The sequence below is a fragment of the Chenopodium album genome, chromosome 20, assembly GCF_948465745.1.
Source record: "Chenopodium album chromosome 20, dcCheAlbu1.1, whole genome shotgun sequence".
Taxonomy (NCBI): Eukaryota; Viridiplantae; Streptophyta; class Magnoliopsida; order Caryophyllales; family Amaranthaceae; genus Chenopodium; species Chenopodium album.
Genome location: NC_137853.1, coordinates 27,899,963 through 27,923,767, shown reverse-complemented (window position 1 = coordinate 27,923,767; position 23,805 = coordinate 27,899,963). Strand labels below are relative to the sequence as shown.

Below are 23,805 nucleotides of genomic sequence, written 5' to 3'. Positions count from 1 at the left end.
AACCAACTACAGCCCACGTTCGGGGACAATCGAACCATCATCATTTTAGTGATCAACTCCCAAGCGAAGACGATTCACGGCGCAAGGTTCTCGATACACAGAGACTTGCAATTTCATCATCAGACAAGTTTTTCCTCAAGCATGGAAAATTGTCATCTATCGACTTTCCTCAAGCATGGAAAGTATTTCAATCGGTGGGTTTCTTCAAGCATAGAAAACTGCCAACATCATCTGTCAACTTTCCTCATGCATGGAAAGTATTATCCGGTGGATTCCTTCAAGCATAGGAAGCTACCAAACTCATTTGTCACCGATACACTGGTGTCAGATATGCATTCGATCCCTTTACTCTTTTATCTGCGGAACTAACATTCTTCTGCAGGTATTGGCGTATACAGAGTGATTTAGGATTGCAGAATGTCTTAAATCATTCTCCGTCCCTATCAACTACTTTAACTATCGTTTTCGAAACTGACGTTTCTACAAACTCAGTCAAAGTGGGGGCTTCTGTAGACACCTAAAAATGTCTTCCAAAATCCAAACCCGATGATGAACAACCTTTCACCGCCATTATTGGTCGGGTTGAGTATGTAATATTTAGAGTGCTTAAATCCATGTTCATTTTCCTAACCCATTTCACCAAACCATAAATTATTTTCCTCATTTCGTGCCTTTAAACCCAAAATAATTCATTTCGTGTTCATTAAAATCATTCATTTCGTGTCCTTTTTATAAAAACGTTTAGACCTGTTTATTTTGGTCCATAATCTGGGTCAAATGATTAAATATTTGGATGGGGCTTTAAAAGAGCTTTCCAACGATATATTATAAGCCCAAATTCGAGTTATAACGAATAAGTTATGGCCAAAACACTAAACTAGATCTAAACCGAACCTAAGCCCACCTTACCTACGACCCAATGATCATGTGGAGGGTCCAAAGGATTTAATCTCATTCCTAATCCAATTAGGATTAATTGGAAGCTTCTATGAGTTTCTAAAATATCTTAATTATCCTTTTTGAAAAGATAAGATTAAAGCATTTGAAATTGAATAAAACTTTTCTTTTTGAAAGTCCTAATTCTATTCGAATTAAAAGACGTTCAAAGATTGTTAGATATTATTTTCGTGCTTCATAGTTTTTATCTAATTCTTAAAAACAGCTACTAAATAGGTCCTTTAACTTTCCCCACAGATCAACTCTATCAATACTATCATTGAACCCATACACAAAAGAGCAATTAAAACTTTTTTGTAAAGTCTTATTTGTGATTTTAGTGTGAATAATCTGAGGCAGGCTACAAACTATATCCACACTAAACATCTCATGCAACCAAGCCACCAAAATTCTCCCTCCTTTAACCTTGCTGAAATTAGTAGTGACACACCACCCTTTGAACATGCTAAGATAAATCTCAAGGAAATTATCCACTAAAACTTTATTCTCAATCAAACAAAGACCAATTTTATTCTGAATTAAGCAATTTTTTTATCTCAAGCTGCTTAGCAGGGCGATTTAAGCCCCTGATATTCCAAATAAGAGCTCTATCCATAACCCAAAGTTGCAGAAACACCCTGAGTCTGAACACTTAGAGGAATATCTCCTATTACAAGCTAATTAACTTCCCCTACACCACCTAAACAGAGAAAGCCTTCTATACAGGCACCTCCACCCTCTTAGAAGACTGAATAGGACTCAGCCTCTTTTCTTTCCCAGTAGGGGTGAAAATGGGGTCATTGTTATTCAAATTATCATCTCCTATCTGATCAGAACTATCAGTAGTCTTTGCTTGAATTGGTATTAAGACAAATTCAGTTTGAACTGGAATCACCTTAGGCCTCCATTCCTTTCTAGCTTTCTTATTTGGATAATGATTAAGGTTATGCCCAATACCCTTACATCCTAAACAACATATAGGCTTCCACTCCCAATATACTTCTTGAGCAAACAAATCACCATTTCATCAAGGAATTCTATAGAATCTGGGAAATTCTGCTTCAAATCAACTTCTATCATATATCTCACATATGCAACCCTATCACGAGCTTGAGTAGCATTATCAGGTCTAATTGGAGAGCCAATAAAACCTAGAATCTTCTACAAACACCCTTTCCCCCAATACTTCAGAGGTAGGCCATGCAATTGAACCCAGACAAAAATCTTCTGCATTTTATTAGCATTTAATTCCATCCCATCCTCCCATTGTTTAAGAAAAACTGGTTTCCTATCCATCAATAGGTTTGCACTAGCTAAGGCCTTATCCCTTGATTCAACATTAAGAAACCTAATAAAAAATACCCCCTCTTCAATGGAATTACTTTGTCTATATTTTTTCCCCCAAATTCTCCAACAAAACCCTTCAAAAGTCTTAATATGAGGATTAGCAGCAATAGTGAAAGAAACTACCCCTAATTTCCAATAATTCAATTCATCTACAATGTCCTCCATCGTCAATTTCAAGCTAGGTTTAGCATGCATATCTATATTAGGATCAATTGCAATATTATCAACATCAATCGTATCAATTGCATGAGGCAGAGATGATACCTTCTCATCAGAAATCGATCCTTTGTTTTTCGAACCCATTGACCCAGCTTCACCAGTTTTGAGATGATTCATCCACTCCGAAAGCTTAGATTTCTCCCTTGATTTGGTGATCAATTCATCCAAAGATTGTTCAGAAGAAAGAATACAGCGATCCATATCATCTTCGAGGTCGAACTCTAATGGCGGAATTTTACCCACATCTCCTCGCGATTTTGTTTTTTGTCATCCAGCATTCCCAAGTAAATCCTCAGAAATCCTTGAACTCTTCGTGTTCCTTGTAGCAGTATCTTCCCCTTCCTTCGAGCTCTGTTTCCCCTTCTTCTTCCTCGCCATGGCAGAGGAGCTTCGAGACAGAGTCTAGACAGAGACTGTTTTTTCACTAGAATTTTTTTTTTTGTTATAATGTGATTTTAATTCAAGTGATAGCCAATAATAGATTTATTTGTGCATTAATAATCAACCAACATAGATTAAACAGGTTTAGGGCTAACTTATTGATTGTATGTTAATCGGAAAGCGCACATGAATATGAGAAAAATGAAGTAGAGGCCTATTTAGGGTTGGTTCAATCTCTTTTAGGTTGGATTCGTACCTTCATCCAAGATTATCTAGTCATGGTTCCAGACCACTATAGAGTTAGCGATATCTGTGATCGTGAAGGGGTGTAACCTTCAACCTGTAAACGGTTTACAAGTTCCTAGAACATGTTGGTGACTCTTTTGCTCTAGCTTCCTTCCCTTTGGACGCCACCACGCTTAAATGCATGATCACAATGAGGCCCAATAAAGTTGGGTGTTTGAAATATTCCCTACAGTTTAATAGTTCATATTTGCTGCAACATCCTTAATCCTTTTATTCAAACTTTCACAAGTCGATCTAATTCATTATAAATGGCTTCCTATCTAAAGTGGTCCCAAACTCAAAATTTTGCAACAAAGCAATAACAAATGCAATAAGACAACCATTTATTTGCTTTGATTTAGTTTTCCCTTCCCAGGCCATCTGCCTGCCTCTTCAGAACAAAAGCTTGAAATTCTGGTATTGGTTCACATATACAGTCCATCACATAATCAGCTCAGTTGTAATTCTTTATGAAACAAACATCCTCCAAAGACTTAATAATGTTAAAGTTTGGAGACTTATCACCCATTGGAGCCAAAAAATGGGATACAGCAAAAACAACTTGAATTCATAACCCCCATCTCTAAATTTCTCAAACAACTTTTCATAAGTGTCAAAATTAACATATATCTTTTTCTTAGTATCTCCAGTTTTCCTTTTCTTACTTTCACCTACTTTTTCAGATTCAACAGCATTATCTAAACCCAAAAATTGCCTCCACTTTGACTTCTAAGCATCATCAGGATTAAACCCTTTCTTAATTTTAGATATTTATTTCTTTTATAGGTTTATCATTCTAAGGAATACCCAACACATCAGCAATATCACAACTATCTATATGAATGGAAAGTTCCTTTTTACCAACAATTAGATTTCTAGCCTTAGGATTATAATGAGTAACTACATAGTTGTATAACTTATGGCTAATGTTATCCTTCAAATTAAGATGTAGCAAACCACCAAAACCAATCTCTATAATAACATCCTTCTTTTGCTGCTCACTAAGATCTTCCAGAACTAAACAAAGTTGATTAGTAGTGGATTTAGTACCAACTTGTATGCCTAAAATATCATCTTTAGTAATAGAACTGAAAAATTAAAAAGTAAAAAATCACATTAAAATTATAAACTGACTAAAACACTTTTATTCATGACAATAATTATCTTATCCCTAACAGTAAAAGAATCTAATTCCAGACAAGGAAAATCAAATTTTTGATAGAAATAATATAATATCTGACAAAATTAAGGTAAACCCTGACAAATATAATATATTATCAAGCAAAAACAATGTAATATCACACAATAATAAGCTAATTCCTGACAAAAATATTGTATTGTCAAACAAAAACTATCTTATTCCTGATAAAAGTAATCTGATTTCTGACTAATGAAATAACACATATATCTAATTCCCGATAAAAGTAATATAAACTAATGAAATAACACATATATCTAATTCCCGATAAAAGTAATATAAATTTTGAATGAAACAATCTTATTCCTAACTAATTGTATTTTGAGTCCCGACAAAAATAACTTAAAATCTGACCAAAATAATCTAATTCTTGACAAATATATTCTACTATCAAAATAAAATAATTTAATTCAAGACATAAAATCTAATTTGGAAGTATGATTTATCATAGAATAATAAGCTAATTTCCGATACAAATAATCTAATTCTTGACAAAGTAATTGAAAATCCTGACAAAAATAATCTATTATCAAATGACAACAATATAATATCCAACAACAATAAGCTAATTCTAGACAAGAATTGCATAAACCAGATTTGCTCTATTTCCTAAAAAAAATATTTTATTATCAAACACTAAATACTCTATCCAAACAAGACTTTTTGCGAAATAAATAGAATAGAATTTCAAACCTAACAGCTCGACTTTGTTTAGAACCAGGCTTATGACTAGGCTTCTTCAATGCAACTTCCGAATGATCTCTACAAATTGAAATAATAAGTAATAAAAAAGGATTTCAAAAAAAAAATAAATGGATAACCTAAAAATAATTGAAATATAATAAACCTTTCAGCCATTGGAACTTTCTTCTCCTGTTTTCGTGGTTGTTTACTTCATTTATGATAAACTTTTAGAGGCAAAAAATCTTTAATTGATGAAAAGTTAGACATTAATGTACTCAAGAATGACGAAAGTTAGGGTTTATAATAAGTACGAACGAACTGAAAATTAACTAAAAGCAAATAAATTTAAAGTTGAAAAATGAAGTAGTGATGCGAATTATTCGGAAAAATCAAGTTAATTCGATAGTAATGGAGTGTAACAGATGAAAATGGAGTGCAACTAATGAAAATGGAGAAAATGTGGGTAAGAAGAAGAAGGAGAAAAACGTACGTTGGTTTTGGTGTTGCTGTTTATTTTTAAAAAAAAAAAACAAAAATTTCATGGACATTTAAATGACGGGCCATGCACGGGCCGAATAATATAACAGACTCAAGTGAGGATATTCTACACAATAAATTTCGCATTCCAATATGATCAGACGAGAAATCGTTAAATTAAATCTTTTAATTATCATGTACTTATTGCTAAATATAGTTGATTGTGTACTAAAAAAATTACGAAAATTATATATTTGAAAAGTGCACAATGAGACAAATCTAATAAGATCTAATTTGATGACAATTTTCTTTATAGATTAGTATCTAAATGCGTCTACACTTATACAAAACTTATTTAAATTATATAAATTAAAGGTTACACTTATACAAAACTTATACAAATTTTATAAATTAAAGGTTACACTTATGCAAAACTTTAAAACAAATTATAAATTTAAGTTAAAGACTATACATAATACATATACTAAAAAATACTTGTAATATACTTGTTTAATTTACTTCTGTATAGCTAATCACATAGACTTACTTTTATACATTGCCATAAGCCCATAATCTAACACATGACTACATGAGTACATGACTTACTTTTTTTTTTGACACAAAGTGCATGACTTACTTTGAAGGATATGCACCATATGAAAAATTACAACAAATAATACCTAAGGTTTTTTTATTTCTAGAGAATTGATACAAAGTATAAGTTTTGAGGAAAAATATTTACAAAGTACAAGAGACATTTTGGGCCTGTTCACATTAACTTAATTTCAGTTTAGTTCAGCTCCAATCAATTCAGTTCAGTTCAGCTCCTAATTTCCCTCTCTCATAAAATATTCATTTTCAGCTCAGTTCAGTTCAGTTCAGCTCAGCTCAGCTCTTATCAGTTTAGTTCAGTTCAGCTCAGTTCAGTAAATGTGAACAGACCCTTTTTAACACTTTAGAGCATATATATAAGAGAACTCCAACAGTGTTGCAATTTACAAAACTAATTAATAATTAGCTTAACCGTTGGGATAGCATCACGTAGTTAGCTAAGTAAAGCTATTTTAAAAAAGGACTTTTTGTGAAGAACTACCTTATACAAGTCAATTTTTGTGAAAAACTACCTTATAAAAAAAAGTTGTAACAAACTACCTTTAATAGATATTGTAAGAAACTACCTTTAATAGATATTGTAAGAAACTACCTTATAAAACAATTAATTTCGTAAAAAGCTACCTCTTGCCGAATTATTACATTGAATAAGAGATGTTTATGACCCATTTTCAATCATTTTTCTCCTTCCTTTTGCCGAATAAGAGATGTTTAATGACCCACTTTCAATCATTTTTCTCCTTTTTCACCCAATTTCTCCATAATCCCCTTATAACCCCAAATTCACATTCACTTTCATCGTTAATTAAGTTAAGCACATGGTAGCAACTTACAACATTTAGTTTTTATAAGGTAGTTTCTTACAACAATTTTTATAAGGTAGGTTTTCACAAAAAATCCTTAGACAAAAAGCTAATTTTAAAACCTAAGAGACCGCTTATCTAACAACCGATCTCTTTAAGTAGGGCGCTAGATTAAAGTATTGATTTACTATGGCACGCTTAAGAGGTTTTAATTGTACAACAACAGTTACCGCACGTTAGATTGGAGTACTAATTCACTGCGGCAGTATATAACAGATAGACCTGTTTTCTATAATAAGGGTTTGTTCACATTTATTGAACTGAGTTGAACAGAACTAATTGGAGCTAAACTGGACTGCACTGAACTGAACTAAATTGATTGAAGTTGGACTAAACAGAACTGAACTGAAATGAATATTTCATGAGAGAAGGAAATTATGAGATGAATAGAACTGAATTGATTGGAGTTGAGCTGAACTGAACTGATTGGAGTTGAACTGAACTGAACTGAAATTAAGTAAATGTGAATAGGTGATGAGCGTCATTTATGGTGCTCAAAAGAATAAGATTTAGGTTCTTTTTCTCTATTTTCTTTCATTATTTTCCTATATTTTTCTTAGTTTTATTTGGTTTTCCATTTTAATAACTCATTTTGAGTTTTGTTTAGTTTTTATGTGTTTTTCATTATTTTAGTCCTTAATTCATAGTTTTAGTTTTATTTCCTTTATATTCTATTTTACTTTATTTATTTTTATTTTATTTATTTTTATTTTATTATGTCCCGATCCTTTCCTCGTGTTTTTTTGGTTGTAGGTGTTTTCGGGTCCTTGGTCGATCGAGTTCAACGTCCGAGAATTAAGTCAAGTTGCTGCCTTTGAGCCAACCCCTGCTGCCAGCCTAACCTACACCATCCATTTTCTTAACCTACACCACAACTGCAACAACAACCTCACCATCTCCCCTGCTCCAACTCTCCTTCTTCCCCTACTCCCAGCCACGCACAACTCACGCAGCAACAAACAATTGCAACAACATTGATCAAACCAGCCACCATCATACACTCAACCACCAACAACCTCTGCAGCCCACCTACATCACCAAATCCCCACTCCCAACCTACCACCTTCGCACCACCAATAACCGCAACTGCCACCTGTCAGAACCGCCAGCACAGCCCAGCCACGAACCTCCTTATTTCTCCAATTCCCCCTTCTCTACCGCAACCACCAGTTCAGCCCATCAGTGCCGCAACAACCACCCACATCAATTGCAGCAGCTCCATCACCTCCGCAAAACACAGCCACAAACCAGCCCCGATTTAATTAAGCACCACCCTTCATCAACTCCCAAACTAAGCAACCCCAATCGAACTCAGTCAAATCCCAATTCAATTGAAATTCCCCGAGGATGCGGGTGTGAGAGGAGCGGACGCGGGCTCGATGTCACAAATCAGGCAGTAAGTAGCCGCGGTTGTCCCGAGGTCTTCCCGCGGACGCGGTGGCTCTAGAGAGGGCGCGGTTTAGACCACCGCGGGAGCGGCTTTCCGGGTTCAATTTGAACCCGTATCACAAGCTCCTCACGTGGTTTTAATGAAGATCAACGGCCCTGATAGATGCCCGATGATAAATGATGAGGATGAGCGTTGATGATTGGAGTTGATGATGATTGATGGACGGTGATGGTGGCGTTGCGCTTCAATGGAGATCAAGCAGCTTCAAAAAATATCGAGGCTGATTTCTTTTGTTTTGTTTTTGTTTTCTTTTTCTTTTATCTTTTATTTTTACTTTTCCTTTTCCTTTTATTTTTATTTCTCTTTTCTTAGTTTATTTTCCTTTCTTATTTTTATTTTCCTTTTATTAGTGTATTTATTTTATTTTCCTTCTTTTATTATTTTCTTAGCTTAGTTTAAATACCCATTTTTTGGGGATTATTAGGAACTAACCTATTATTCTATTTTTCTGATTTTAGCTTAGCTTAGTTTTCTCTCTCTTAGGTTGAGAGTTTCTCTCTCTAGATTAGGCTATTTTAGGAGTAGTTTTAGAGAGAGAAAGTGAGAGATTTCAATGGTGATTGAGAGATTGAAGATGCAAGTGTGACAATTGTGTTTGAGATTTTCTCTATTATCAATGAGCATTTCTAAACTCTATCTCATTTAATTGCTTTGTTTAATTTGATGTTTGTTTGGTTTGATTTTGTTATTTGATGTTTGATTAGAGTAAGGCCCCGTTCTTTAGAGCTGCTTTGCTCTGCTGAAATCTGCTTTGCTTTGCTCTGCTCTGCTCTGCTCTGCTGAAATCTGCTCTGCTCTACTCTGCCCTGCTCTGCTCTGCTTAAAATTAATACTTAATTTGAATTATATATTATAATAATAATGTATATTTAATAATAATAATAAATAATTAATACTTAATGATAATAATAATGTATATTTAATAATAATAATAATAAATAAATAATATTTAATAATATATAATTAATATTTAATAATAATAATATTATATAACTAATATTTAATAATAATAATAAATAATTTTTAATAATAATATTAATAATAATATAATTAATATTTAATAATAATAATATTAATAATAATATAATTAATATTTAATAATAATAATATTAATAATAACAATATAATTAATACTTAATAATATTAATATTATTAATTGTAATTAATATTTAATAATAAAATTTAATGATTATAATAATAGTAATAATAATAATAATAGTAATAATAATAATAATATTTAATATTTAATAACAATAATAAATCATTACTATTATGATTATAGTAGTAGTAGTAGTAGTAGTAGTAGTAGTAGTAGTAGTAGTAGTAGTAGTAATAATAATAATAATAATAGTAATAGTAATAGTAATAATAATAATAATAATAATAATAATAATAATAATAATAATAATAATAATAATAATAATAATAATAATATTATTATTATTTAATATTTAATAACAATAATAAATCATTACTATTATTATTATAGTATTAGTAGTAGTAGTAGTAGTAGTAGTAGTAGTAGTAGTAGTAGTAGTAGTAGTAGTAGTAGTAGTAATAATAATAATAATAATAATAATAGTAATAGTAGTAGTAGTAGTAATAATAATAATAATAATAATAATAATAATAATAATAATAATAATAATAATAATAATAATAATAATGAAATCTGCTCTGCTCGGCTCTGCTTTGCTCTGCTTCAATCTGCTCTGCTTTGCTGAAATCTGCTCTGCTCTGCTCTGCTCTGCTCAGAAGCTCAAAAGAACAGGGCCTAATTGTTCTTGATATTTTTGTTGATTCTTGTTCTCTATAGTTGATAGTAGATTTGATCATGTTTCTTGAGTAGTTTACTTGCTAGGGTTTGGGTAAACATGTGTGATTGATGGATTGAGATTGATTTGGGAATTTGAGTAGTTCTTGTGTTGTGATTAAATTGATTCATAGAGGTTTGCATGTTGCATAAGTTTGATTGGAGTAGCTAACCATGATTGCTAGCATTGATTGCATGATTGAATTGATTGACATGACCACTTGATATCGATTTGATCATAATTAGTTGAGTATTTGATTATGTTTCTTCATATTGTTTAGCACCAGAGAAATCTATATTAGAGAGTGTGAGGATGATTAGTTGAATGCCCCTAATTGCTCCTACTATTTGTCTTTGCATTGCTTGGATTGCTCGACTCCCTAATTACCTTGGTTATCATGAATGCATGTTGATCCCAATTCCCTAGTGTTTCATTTGTTTGGTTCTTGATTTAGAAAGTAGAATAGCGTTAACTTTCACCTTGGACTTCGACCTAGCTTAGGCGTTAATTAGAAATACTTGAACATAACCGTTCCTAGTGGTTCGACCCTTGACTTACCTCTATACTTGTATTTAGGTAGTTGAGTGATTATAAATTTGTTTGACCGTAGGGAGGATTAGTTCAACGACATAGTTTTCCCCACGTTAATAGGCCCTAACTATTCTTTTTTTTTTTACGCTACAAAATTTAAAAATGTTTGTGATTCCTAAGAGTATGTTTTATTATGTTGATTTAAACAAAATTACAAGGATAATATATTACATTTGTGAATGAGTTTTATTTATCCCATCCGGTCAAGACATGTACAAGACAAAAACCTTATTCATATACTATATTTCTTTTTTTTACAACGTATTAAACATTTGATAAATAATTCTCCTTCACAATATTTTCTCTGTATTCTCCTTATTCTTTCAGCCAATAGATGGCTCAATCACACGCAATCTCTTACGAGTAGCTTATATCACATGTTGGCACTCACGTCATGGCAGCGGTTCTTGTGCAAGAAGTTGACCCCTAATTGAGCCATAAGCATCGTCGAGCCGAAGTGATGAAAATAGAGGTATAGGCGTTTTAAGAAACGTCTTAAAAACCATAAAAAATAATCAAACAGAATTATATTTAAGGAAAGAGGGAGTAATAGTATTGGATCTTATTTAGGCTCTTGATACCGAGATAAACAATAGTTTTTCTGCATTTGTTATATATATCACAGTACTCGTTTTTTTAGATAAGGAAAGTCTACAGTCTATTACTAGGAATTAGGCTTGAATTATTCTATTCCTAGGAAAGTCTATATTCTGTTACTATGAATAATGCTTGAAGCATGCTACTGTTAAGCTAATATTAGCCGCAATGCATGCTTTTGTATTTATACTTGTATAACCACAATACAAAGATATCCTAACTGAAGGAAATGTGTCCTCGACTCTAGTGCAATTACTAAGTATAATCATGGATCATATTATGGAGATAGTAATTCGTTTAATTGGGTCGTCTATACGTCTTGCTAGAGAATGGTCACACATTAGGATTGGATCAATAAAGAATCCCGAAGCCCAAAGTGGGCCTTAGGGTGACCGGCCAAGAAGGGAAAGGGGAGAGGAAAACCCTAACCTAATTAATGATAATGTGATTATATTAATTAGTGTTTTGGTGAAAATAATGTTGGAATATTTGCTTCAAATTGTTAGTGGTTAGTTAACTCCTAATGTTAGTGGAATCATAATAGTAGTGGGTTAGTTTAGTGGGGGTTAATGTTAGCATGATCAATGATCATGGGATTATGTTCTTTATTTTTAGTTATATTTTGCACTATACATATGTTGCAATGTAGTACAATTTTAAATGGATTGAATACAATTTTTATTATTCTTTCCCTTCTCTCATCTCTATTTTATTATTTCAACATGGTATCAAGAGCTTCAGGTTAGATCCGGGATAAGAGAAAAAAAAAAAAAAGTAAAGGGAAGGAAAGGAGATGAAGAAAAAGAAGAAAAAAGAGAGAGAGGGAGATAGAGAGTATTAAAAAAAAATATCGAGTAAGGAGACAAGCAACGCAGCTTGATCTCATTGTTTGAGAGCAATATTTTTTTTTTCGAGTGAAATATTTTTGTGAGTATTTTTTTGTGTGTTTAACCATGGAAGTAATGGTTAATGTGGTGTGTTGATGGGTTCCCTTTTAGCCCATGAAGGTGTGGAAGTCGTAATCAATACAGAGATGGTTTCCAAGATAATACCAAAGATGTTTGGTATGATGCAAGGTGACATGATCAATTGGAGGACAATGTCAAAGAGAGTTAATGGAGAGAAGTGCTCCATTGAATGTAAGTTGATGATAATGTGCATCAACAAGATCAAGTAATTGATGAGAAGTGCATCAATAAAAAAATGTCGAGGATTAGTTGTGCGGAGAGAAGTGCTCCGAGAATATCAGGTTGGTGATAATGTGCACCATCAAAATTGTGTGGGTGATGAGATGTGCATCACAAAATGCTGTAAAAGCAAAAGAAAATTTCGTCGAGATCAAGCATGAAAATCGAATAGTCATTGTAATCCAATTTGAAGCAAGGGGGTGTGTTGGAATATTTGCTTCAAATTGTTAGTGGTTAGTTAACTCCTAATGTTAGTGGAATCATAATAGTAGTGGGTTAGTTTAGTGGGGGTTAATGTTAGCATGATCAATGATCATGGGATTATATTCCTTATTTTTAGTTATATTTTGCACTATATATATGTTGCAATGTAGTACAATTATAAAAAATGGATTGAATACAACTTTTATTATTCTTTCCATTCTCTCATCTCTATTTTATTATTTCAACAAATAAAAAATACAGTGTTCAGTTTTTTGAAAACAACGTAAGTTTTTCCTCTCCATATTTTCTCTCTAAAACTGGTTCTCTACTCCAAGAAAGGTGAAAGGTTTTCCCGTCCATCTAGCATTGGTGGAGTGTTGATTCAAACCGGTGGACCGAATAAAGGAGTTGCATTTGATGCTCTTTATCTCCGCTAGAGAAGAAGATTGCTAAGAGGATTCAGGCTACAAAGGTTAATTCTAAACTATTATGTGATCTTTATTTGTATATGCATGAGATCCTGTTTTAGGTGCGTATGAATTAGATTCATGAAATTCCGCTTAGAGTATCTAAAATCCTACATTGATATCAGTTAGCCCCTTGCATATAATTTAGAAAAAATTGATTTTAATAATCCCACCTTTGGTCGATTAGCTATTAATAATCCCACCTTTTGAATAATATCTAATAATCCCACCTTAAATTTTTTTATTTTAAAATTAAGTGACATATGTAATTATGTAATTGGTAAAAATAAAAATGTAAAAAAAAAAAAAAATACCAGCTACTCCAAACCCACACCACCGCATACCAACTTCCGGTGGCCAAATTCCACCACGAAACCCTGAGCCCAACCCCTCTTTTCTCGAATTTTAACTTCTTTCTCTCTCCTCACGCAGGCGGCAATTTCGCTGCAACAATCTCCAAGTATAATTTTTTTTTTCTTCTTATTTATCTGTGTTAATTGTATATGATCCTAAATTATTCAATTTCTTCATATCAATTTATAAGTATTCATTTTTTGTAATTTTTCTAAGTTGGTCTGCGTACTTATTTGATGATAAAAAGGATTGAATATTTGATTTTGGAGAAGGAAGGGATAGAAGTGGTTTTCAATTGGCCTAGGTCCGTATTATCAAGGAAGGGGATAGGAGTGGTTTTCAAGGTCGGAGGGGACGAGGAGATTTTTGGGGCTGGGTTTAGAGTTTCGTGGTTGATTTGGGGCTGGGCATTGTCATCAGGTGGGTCGTGGAAAGGGGAAAATTCTGGTGGTGATGGGCGTGGGAAAGGGGGCTGCCGGAGGGTGGAGGGGGTGTGAAGGGACGGCTGTCGGAAGTTAGAATAGGGTGGTGTGGGGGTTGGGGTGGCTGAGTTATTATTTTAATTTATTTTTAATTTTCAACCAATCACAAAGTGACACGTAGCATATTTACCTATTAAAACCGGTTACCAACAAGTTAGGGACTAATAGAAGAAAATCATCTATAAAGGTGGGATTATTAGATAATAATCAAAAGGTAGGATTATTTACAGCAAACCGACCAAAGGTGGGATTATTAGAATCAATTTTTCCTTTAATTTATTGGTAACAATTATATGATTATTTTGATGTGTGATTTAGGCTAATTTTAATTCGATTTAGGGGAGGAATTGAATTATGGATTGAATAACCTTTTTAAAATATGATTTTAATTGATTGAAATTGATTAAATTGTGAATTTAATTGCTCAAATAGCCTCTAACCCTAATTTTTTTTTTAAGAACCCTAAAAGCCCTAATTTTCGAATTTTGATGGTTATGAACCCTAATTTTCGATTTTAATTGTTAAATTCATATAATATAATCTATTTTTATTATTTAAAATTGGTTTGGATATGATTAATTAATTCTGTAAAATTAGTTCTATATGATTTGGGGATTATTTTATATGAAAAGCCCTAAATTAATTAAAATGGAGATTTTAGATTAATTTTCTGAAATTATACATAAAGGAGTTTATGTTTAATGAAATCAGATCACCAAATAAATTTTGCAAGAGTTGTAAGATTAATTTAACTCAAAAAAAAAAAAAAAAAAAATTGATAGGTTGAGTGTGAGCAGCCACGGCTAGGTGGCAAAACCACCCAATGGTGGCCACGGTGGCTGCTTCGGTGGTCGTCAGGGGTGGAGGGCAGCAGGTGCGGGGTTCAGGGGAGGGGCATTGGCTGAAACGTGCAATAGTTGCACGGTTCCAGCCACTGCACCTACTGGTTGGTGTGCTGGGCTGCTGCCTGGTGCGCCAGCCAGCGCTGCTGTGGCTGGGCGACTGCCTGGCTGCGGCGGCTAGCTGCTGCGGTGGCTGGGCTCCGGCCTGGTTGCTGCGGCGGCTGTGACGTGGCTGGGCAGAGTGTTCAGTCACGGTAGCCTCTGTTTCTGTTTTTTTTAAAACAATAAAAAAAATGTTTTAATTAATTAACTTTGATTTTTATTTTGGATAATATTTAAAAACTGATTTTAGGAGGATTTTGAGCAATTCCAATTAAGGTTGTTTGACTTGATTATAAGATAATTACATAATTTGATTTTTTAATCTAATTAAAATTAGTTGGTTAGCTTAATTTTAGGATAAAATCTTTTTTGGTGGTTAGGATTCCAATTTATTAAATATGATTTATATTGTAGGATTTCCTAATTAGTTGATTTATCCACTTGACATAATTAAGAATATTTGATATTTTGATTATTGACAAGTATGATATATGATATTATTATGTGGCAATTTTTATATGTATGATATATTATTGCTATAAATGTCTAGTATGACCCTTTATTTAAATTATAATACGATCTGCGTATCGTTATGTATTTTAGTAATTTAAATACGATCTGCGTATCGTTAAGTATTTTTGTAATTAATTTTAATAAGGAATTAGTTTAATTATTAAATACTTAATTAATCCAAAGAAGAGCCCAAATGAGAAGGCCCATGACGAAGGTGGATGGAGATCCATGAAGAGTCTAAGAAGGTGCCCAATCAACTTAGTTCTTAGGATTAGGGGTCATATTAGCTCATATTTAATTTTGCATTTTATTATTATTCTTAAAATGCTTATAAGTTCATTGTATGTTTGTTATCAATGCGCTAGAGTTCACTAATTAATAACGACATAATAAACTTAGGTCCCGCTAATATTGAGGTTTGATTTTCCAAATATAAAGTACTTATTAAACCTTAATTAATAGTAATAGGTCATGCCTTCGCAGGGTATTGTTATTAATTTTGGGAGGTGAGGTAAAATTGCGAATTTTGCACACTTAATTTGGTTAGCCTTAACAAAATCATCAAAAGCGTTTTGGATTTTGAAGCAGAGGGACAATTAAGCATGAGATGTTTTTCTGTCTAACCAAGAATTATAAATGTTATAATTTATAAAGAGTTTACTTACCTTGAAAATGTAATTTTAAGAAAAGGCCTCCGTCTGCTTAACGTTGCATGTTGATAGGATCTTGGAATCACTTATTCAAATTGGGACTTTAAAATTGAATAGAGTGTTAAGCAACCTAGAAACCATTGCATGTTTTAGGTGCTTTTATAAAAATAAATTGAACTTTGCCTTTTTTTGTCTGTAGATATCATATCTAACAACAACAACAACTCTACTATTCTAAGGAAGTTGGACATAAAATTGAACTTAGCAAATTTTCTTGATTGGGAAAGGAACCTAAGAACTGTTCTGAGGTATTGCAATATGGAATATCCTTTGGATCGTCCTTACCCTTGTGAACATAACAAAGGCATGACTGCTGAGTTGTATTCGAAATATGTTTCGGACGCTAAGATTGTACTTAAGCTCATGCTAAACTCGATTCCAAGTAGTTGGAGTGCGAGATTTGTAAGTTATGAACCCTACATGTTACTTAAGCACCTTTGTGACATTTGTAGAGGAAAGGTTCGAACTTACAAAAATGGTAGCCAAGATGAAAATGTTGTTGATATCGTTAATTCGATTGCGAGGATCAACAACCCACGGAGAATAGGCTTGAGAGTTGAGGCTTATAATACTCGCGCTCATCTACTTAATGCTAAACTTGCTCCAGGTGGATCACTGAGAGTCCATTTGCGAACAATGATGCGATTATTTGAACGCATGGACTTGTTGGGAGCTCCACTTGGTGAGGCTATCTCCCATGATGTCATGTTACACTCTCTCCACGATGGTTTCAATAAGGACAGACTTGTGCTGGACAGTAATGATTCCTTGAGTAAGTTGTTTGAGTTACTTGAATTGGATGAACAGAATGGAGATTATATCAAGAAAGATATTATGGCTAACATAGAGAGCGCTGAAGAGTTACCAGGTATTTATGTTATAGAAATCAATTTGACTTCTACTTCTTTATGGGTATTCGATACCGGCTGTGGTTCTCACATAGTTAATGATGTGCAGGGACTAAAAAGAAGTAGAAAACTAGCAAAGGGCGAGGTGGAGCTTCGCGTCGGAAATGGAGGAAGAGTTGCTACACTTGCCGTCGAAAGTTATAGTCTACATTTATCGTCTGGATTAATTTTAGAACTTAATAATTGTTATTTCGTTCCGTCAATTACTAAGAACATTATTTCTGTTTTTGTTTTGGATAATGAAGGTTTTTGTTTTGAGATTAAGAACAAATGTTGTTCCATTTCTTACAATAACATGTTCTTTGCTAGTGCGAAATTGATTAATGATTTATATGTTCTTGATAGGACAGTACAAGTCTATAACATAGATAGCAAGAAACAAAAGTCGAATGATTTAAACCCAACATATCTATGGCATTGCCGGATGGGTCATATGAACCAAAAGCGCATCCAAAAGTTACAAAAGGATGGGATCCTTACATCATTAGATTTTGAATCATTTGATGTATGTGAATCATGCTAGTGGGGAAATGACAAAATTGCCTTTTACTGGAAAGGGTGAAAGAGCCAATGACCTCTTAGCACTCATACATACAGATGTTTGTGGGCCTATGAGTTCAATGGCAAGGGGTGGGTTTAGTTACTTCATTACTTTCACCGATGATTTAAGTCGATATGGGTATGTCTACTTAATGAAGCATAAGTCGGAATCGTTTGAAAAGTTCAAAGAGTTCCAAAATGAAGTACAAAATTAACTTGGTAAGACAATAAAAGCATTACGATCCGATCGTGTTGGCGAATATTTGACCCAAGAATTCGATAATCATCTAAAGGATTGTGGAATAGTTTCACAATTGACTCCGCCGGGAACACCACAATCAAACGGTGTATCTTAAAGGAGGAATCGAACTTTACTAGATATGGTTCGATCAATGATGAGTCTTGCTGATCTTCCAATTTCTTTTTGGGGATATGCCCTAGAAACAACTGCACACACACTAAACAGAAGCCCGTCAAAGGTTGTAGAAAAGACTCCACATGAGATATGGAATGGAAAAGTTCCAAACTTATCTTTTCTTAAGATCTGGGGTTGTGAGGTCTATGTAAAACGTTTACTGTCAGACAAACTTGCACCCAAATCAGATAAATGTCTCTTTGTGGGATACCCAAAAGAGACAAGGGGTTACTACTTCTATAATCGTCAAGAGAACAAAGTGTTTGTTGCTCGTGATGGTGTCTTTCTCGAAAAAGAGTTTATTTCCAGAAAGACAAGTGGGAGTAAAATAGTTCTCGAAGAAATTCGAGATGAGCAACAAATGGATGTGGATCAAACCACGTCAGAGGCGAGGGCGCATAACTCTGCTATGACAGGTCAGGTGTCGGAGCAAGCTAATTCATTAAGCGAAACTCTTATGGTCCCACTTGAATCTAATTCATGCGAAAATCTTCAAGATGTTGAAGAGAATATTTCTATTGATGCTCAAGCCCCACGTAGGTCGAGTAGAAAAAGGATTCCAAACAAGCAGTTGGTTGATTTCCTGTTAACAGAAGACTCTGAAATATTGATTTTGGAAAATTCTGAACCTACTACCTACAAGCAAGCTTTGACGAGCCTTGACTCTGAGAAATGGCTTGAGGCCATGAAATCCGAAATAGACTCCATGTTTGAGAATAAAATTTGGACCCTAGTCGACTTGCCTGATGGGGTTAAACCTATTGGATGCAAGTGGGTGTTCAAAATAAAAACAAACAAAAATGGAAACGTCTACATCTATAAAGCAAGACTGGTTGCAAAAGGATTCAAGCAAATACATGGTATAGACTATGATGAAACCTTTTCTCCAGTGGCAAAGCTTAAATCAATTCGGATACTTTTGGCGATTGCTGGATACTTTTGGCGATTGCTGCACATTACGACTATGAAATTTGGCAGATGGATGTCAAAACCGCCTTCTTGAATGGGTTCTTGATGGAGGATGTGTACATAATACAACCTGAAGGTTTTGAGAATCCAGAAAATCACAAAAGAGTTTGCAAGCTTCAGAGATCCATTTATGGACTGAAGCAAGCGTCTCGGAGCAAGAATCTTTGATTTAATGAGGCAATCAAAACAGTTTGGTTTTCTCAAGAGTGAAGAAGAATCTTGTGTCTACAAGAAATTTAGTGGGAGTAGCTTAGTCTTCTTGGTTTTGTATGTAGACGACATAATACTCATAGGAAATGACATACCAATGCTTGAGTCAGTCAAGGAATGGTTGAGAAGTTCTTTTTCCATGAAAGACCTTGGAGAAGCTGAGTATATTTTGGGAATCAAAATCCATAGAGATAGGTCTCGAAGGATGATTGGACTGAGCCAAGAGACTTATATTGATAAGGTTCTTGCAAGGTTTAGTATGTAAAACTCTAAGAGAGGGTTCATTCCCATGTCACATGGCATTTTGCTTAGCAAGAGTTAGTGCCCAACGGAGCCTGATGAGTTGAAGAGGATGAGTAGCATACCTTACGCCTGGGCTATAGGCTCTATCATGTATGCCATGATATGCACTCGACTAGATGTTGCATTTGCTCTAAGCTTATATAGCAGATTCCAAGCAAATCCAGGTGAAGCACACTGGACTGCGGCTAAAAACATCCTCAAGTACTTGAGAAGGACTAAAGGAATGTTTTTGGTTTATGGAGGAGTAGATGAGTTGGTTGTTAATGGTTATACTGATGCAAGTTTCCAGACCGACAGAGATGATTACCGCTCACAATCAGGGTACATCTTTTGTCTGAATGGAGGAGCAGTGAGCTGGAAGAGTTCAAAGCAAGGCACTGTAGCAGACTCTACGACAGAATCAGAATATTTAGCGGCGGTAGAAGCAGCTAAAGAAGCTGTTTGGATAAAGTTCCTAACAGAGTTAGGCATCGTACTTAGTGTTCTAAAAAGGAATTGAGTTGTTTTGTGATAATAATGGAGCTATTGCACAAGCAAAAGAACCAAGATCAAACGACAAATCCAGGCATGTAATGAGGAAATATTATCTCACTCGTGAGATTGTAGACAGGAATGATGTCAAGATCTACAAAGTTCACACGGATGAGAATGTTGCTAATCCACTCACTAAACCTTTACCTCAACCCAAGCATGAACGTCACGCTAGGGCTGTAGGGTTGAAGCAGTGGAGGAGTTGGGGGGCCACGCGGAGGGGATCTCTCCGGAGCCGTCTGGTGTTCAGAGCCAGACGTCTCTCCCTCAGGCGTTTGGCCGCTTGAGCCTTCACTTCTATAATTTGGGTCTTGTGCCGTCTGCATTGTCCGAGCCATTGTGTCCTGCACAGACGCGCAAATGGTCGGAATCCAAGCATGAGGGTGGTCCCAACACCCTGAGACGGCACTACCAGTCCTAGACTCAGCCGTCCCTGGTGAACGGCTGGATTCTACCCTAGGTTGTGCCGTGTGTGTTGGTGATGAATCCATTTATTGCAAGAAATATGTACAAGCGGTAAAATGAAAAAGAGCTGAGAAAGTCAGAGACGGTACCTTTAGATTTGAGATCTGAAGGTAGATGGGTCCGCCTGTGTATTTGAGGCTGAGTTTTCTTAAACTTGCGCTTGACTCAGACGGGTGACTTCTGCTCTCTCTTTCAAGATTCTCTCTAAGTTTTCTCTGAAGATTTTTGTGAAACGTACAAAAATATGAGGGTAAACGGCTATATAAAGAGGGTAAATGAAGGGGTATTCCTGTAATTTACTCATATGGTGAACAGTAAATTTTGGCGGTAAAATTACCACCAATCAAAGAGTGACACGTGTCACAGATGCCACGTGGCGTGCCACGTCACATCTGTGAGGGGCAAATGTTTAGGGTAATTTTACCCCGCCATGTGGACCAACCAGAGGGTGACACGTGTCAGCCCAAGGATGGTCCAAATTGGACCTACCCCTGCTTGACACGTGTCATCCCAGATATTTGGTGAAATGACGGCCTTCAGGCCCAAATCTCGAGAAAGCCGCAATGCGGCGCAGCCCACCACTGATTAGGGTTCTGTGACCTAATCAGGGGCACCATTCCCAAGGACCCTATAAATAGGGAGATTCCCCTCTTTTGGAGGGCACGTTTTTCCATTTATTACAAACTGTCCCTTTGATAGAGACAACTGAGCTAGAAATCCTAGCAGATCCCCACCTAAATTTCCGCACCTTTTTCTCTCCTTTCAAGTTACTAACTTGATCGTCGGAGGCGGAGCACCTACCAACTGGTGTCTCCGTTTGTCTTGCAGGTACAGGCCGCACCGGACCAGTCTTCGAGCTGTAACTCTCCCGAGGGACAAAAACACCCAAAACAAATGCGAATCTTGAGTAATTGCTTCCCCAAAAATCGTTTAAGTAATTTTGTCTAATTTCACATTTTCTTTCCCTTCAACGATGTCCCAAAATTCTCATTCCTTTGTTTTTTTTTTAAAAAAAAAAACCTCCCTCACCTAGTTTTTCAGTTTGAAAATTTAATTCTGAAATATTTTTTCCCTTGTTCCTCATTTTTTCCTGTTTCATTTGCTCATAATCCGTGTGATTGTAAAAGAAAGCAAATGATTGGTCCTATTTTGTCCCATGCATTGAATGTGATTGGTCCTTTTCTTTTGCTAAAGATTGCTGACATGTGCAGCTTATTTATGAGCAGTTTATTTATTTTAATTTCTCTTTGTCACTTAGGGCATGTTCTCTTCAGTTCAGTTCAATTCCTAATTTCCTTCTCTCATAAACAATTCAGTTTAGCGTTTAGTTCAATTCAGTTCCTTATTTCCTTCTCTCATAAACAAATCAGTTCAGTTTAGTTCAGTTCAGCTCAGTTCCCTTCAATTTAGTTCAGCTCAATTCAATAAATCAGAACAAACCCTTATTGTACTTTGGTACTTCCAAGGTATAAGGAATTTACAAAAACCTTTAATTCCCGTGAAAAATGAGAAATATGTTCTTAATAAAAGGACGGAGGGTGTAAAAACTTAATTTTAGTACCATGTGTCCCTTCTTGATAATTCCTTTTTCCAGTTAAATACTACCGTTTATCATCAATTTAACATTTAATTATATAAAACAAAATATTTCTCTGTTTTTAATACTTGCAACACGTACTTTCTACGATATTTTTAAAAAGTGTAATTCAAATGATTTAATATACCTTAAAAAAGAGTGAAAGGTTGTTAGGAATTTAATTTAGTGGGTCACGATTCATGAGCTTTAAATAAGGAAAATACTACAACTTTCCCCTAAATTAACTTTCTAATAATAGTTTGTTGTAAGTATTAATTAGGAAAGTGTTGTAAGTATATTAAAAACGGAAGAAGTATAAAATTGTTTAAAAAATATTGTGAACAAAATTATGAAAATAAAAATATATATTATTCTTTTTTTCACTATTTACTAAAATGAATTATGGATTATCATGATAAACCAATTACAAATCATGCATTTGACCAAAAGATATCTTTAAAAATTTCAGCCAAAAGTAGTATCATTTTTTTTTTTTTTTTACTAACTGAGTATTTTAAAACTATGTACTTGCTCCATTCTTTTTTGCTCAACTCGCTTATATTTTGTGTAATCTTTAACGCATATGTTTGATCCATTATAACTTTAATCAATACTATTATACTGAAGTAATCCCCACCCTTATCCCCAAAGTACACGTGTCGCGTTTCTATTAAAAAATTTCCCACCAAAAACCTTGTTTTTTTTTTCTCTTTTTTGTTCATAAAAATTATTAACATAGCTGATAAAAAAAAAAAAATATGCAACCTAAAAAATAGAGCAATAATAACAACTTAAATAAATAAAATATTCTTTTGTATATTCCCTTGAATCTTTAATCGTTAATTTATAATGTATTGTTCACCCTTGAAAAGGATTTTAAATCAGTTTTAAATTCATAAGATGTTAGAATACTAAAATTAGAGATAAGTACTCTACATTACCGTATCTAATCTATAATAATTTGATAACAACATAAATAGATACTTCTCAAACTTATAGTAAATTATAAAAACAAATTTTTTTTCTTGTGCATATCCGAACATTGCTCGGACAAAGAACTAGTTACATACTAATGAAAATTTATGAAAAACTGGTATTTAGATACTACACTTTGAATTTTTGAAATGATTCTAACAAGATCACAAGTTATAATTTCTTAATTACTTGTAAGTAACAATAAACAGTCAATGTTTATTCAGTTTGACCCAACCCCATGAAAAATCAGTGAGTATAACATTAATGAATAGAAATAACATAAAATACCAGTTAATCAATTTAACATTGTGAAAAAAAAAAAGAAAAAAAAAACTTTTTTTCACACTATTACAGCCACTTTCTCGTATTTTACCCCAAATCAACTTACTTAAAATATCTATAAATAAACTAAAACAACAACCACTGACATCATTACTTTTTAAAATTGTACACATGTCAAGCTGTTGTTAAAAATTTTCCCGCCTAAATAAATTGCTGACATCATATTCTTATTTAATTTTTTACCTTAAATTATAACAATATTTTTATAACATAATTATTTTATTATTATATTATATTATATTAAACTCCATATTTT

At 33.9% G+C, this 23,805-nt stretch overlaps 1 pseudogene; it reads left to right on the top strand.

The window, feature by feature from the left end:
• The first annotated feature begins 19,748 nt into the window (after positions 1–19,748).
• On the top strand, positions 19,749–20,159 carry LOC145596961 (secreted RxLR effector protein 161 pseudogene; annotated as a pseudogene).
• The last annotated feature ends 3,646 nt before the right edge of the window (positions 20,160–23,805 follow it).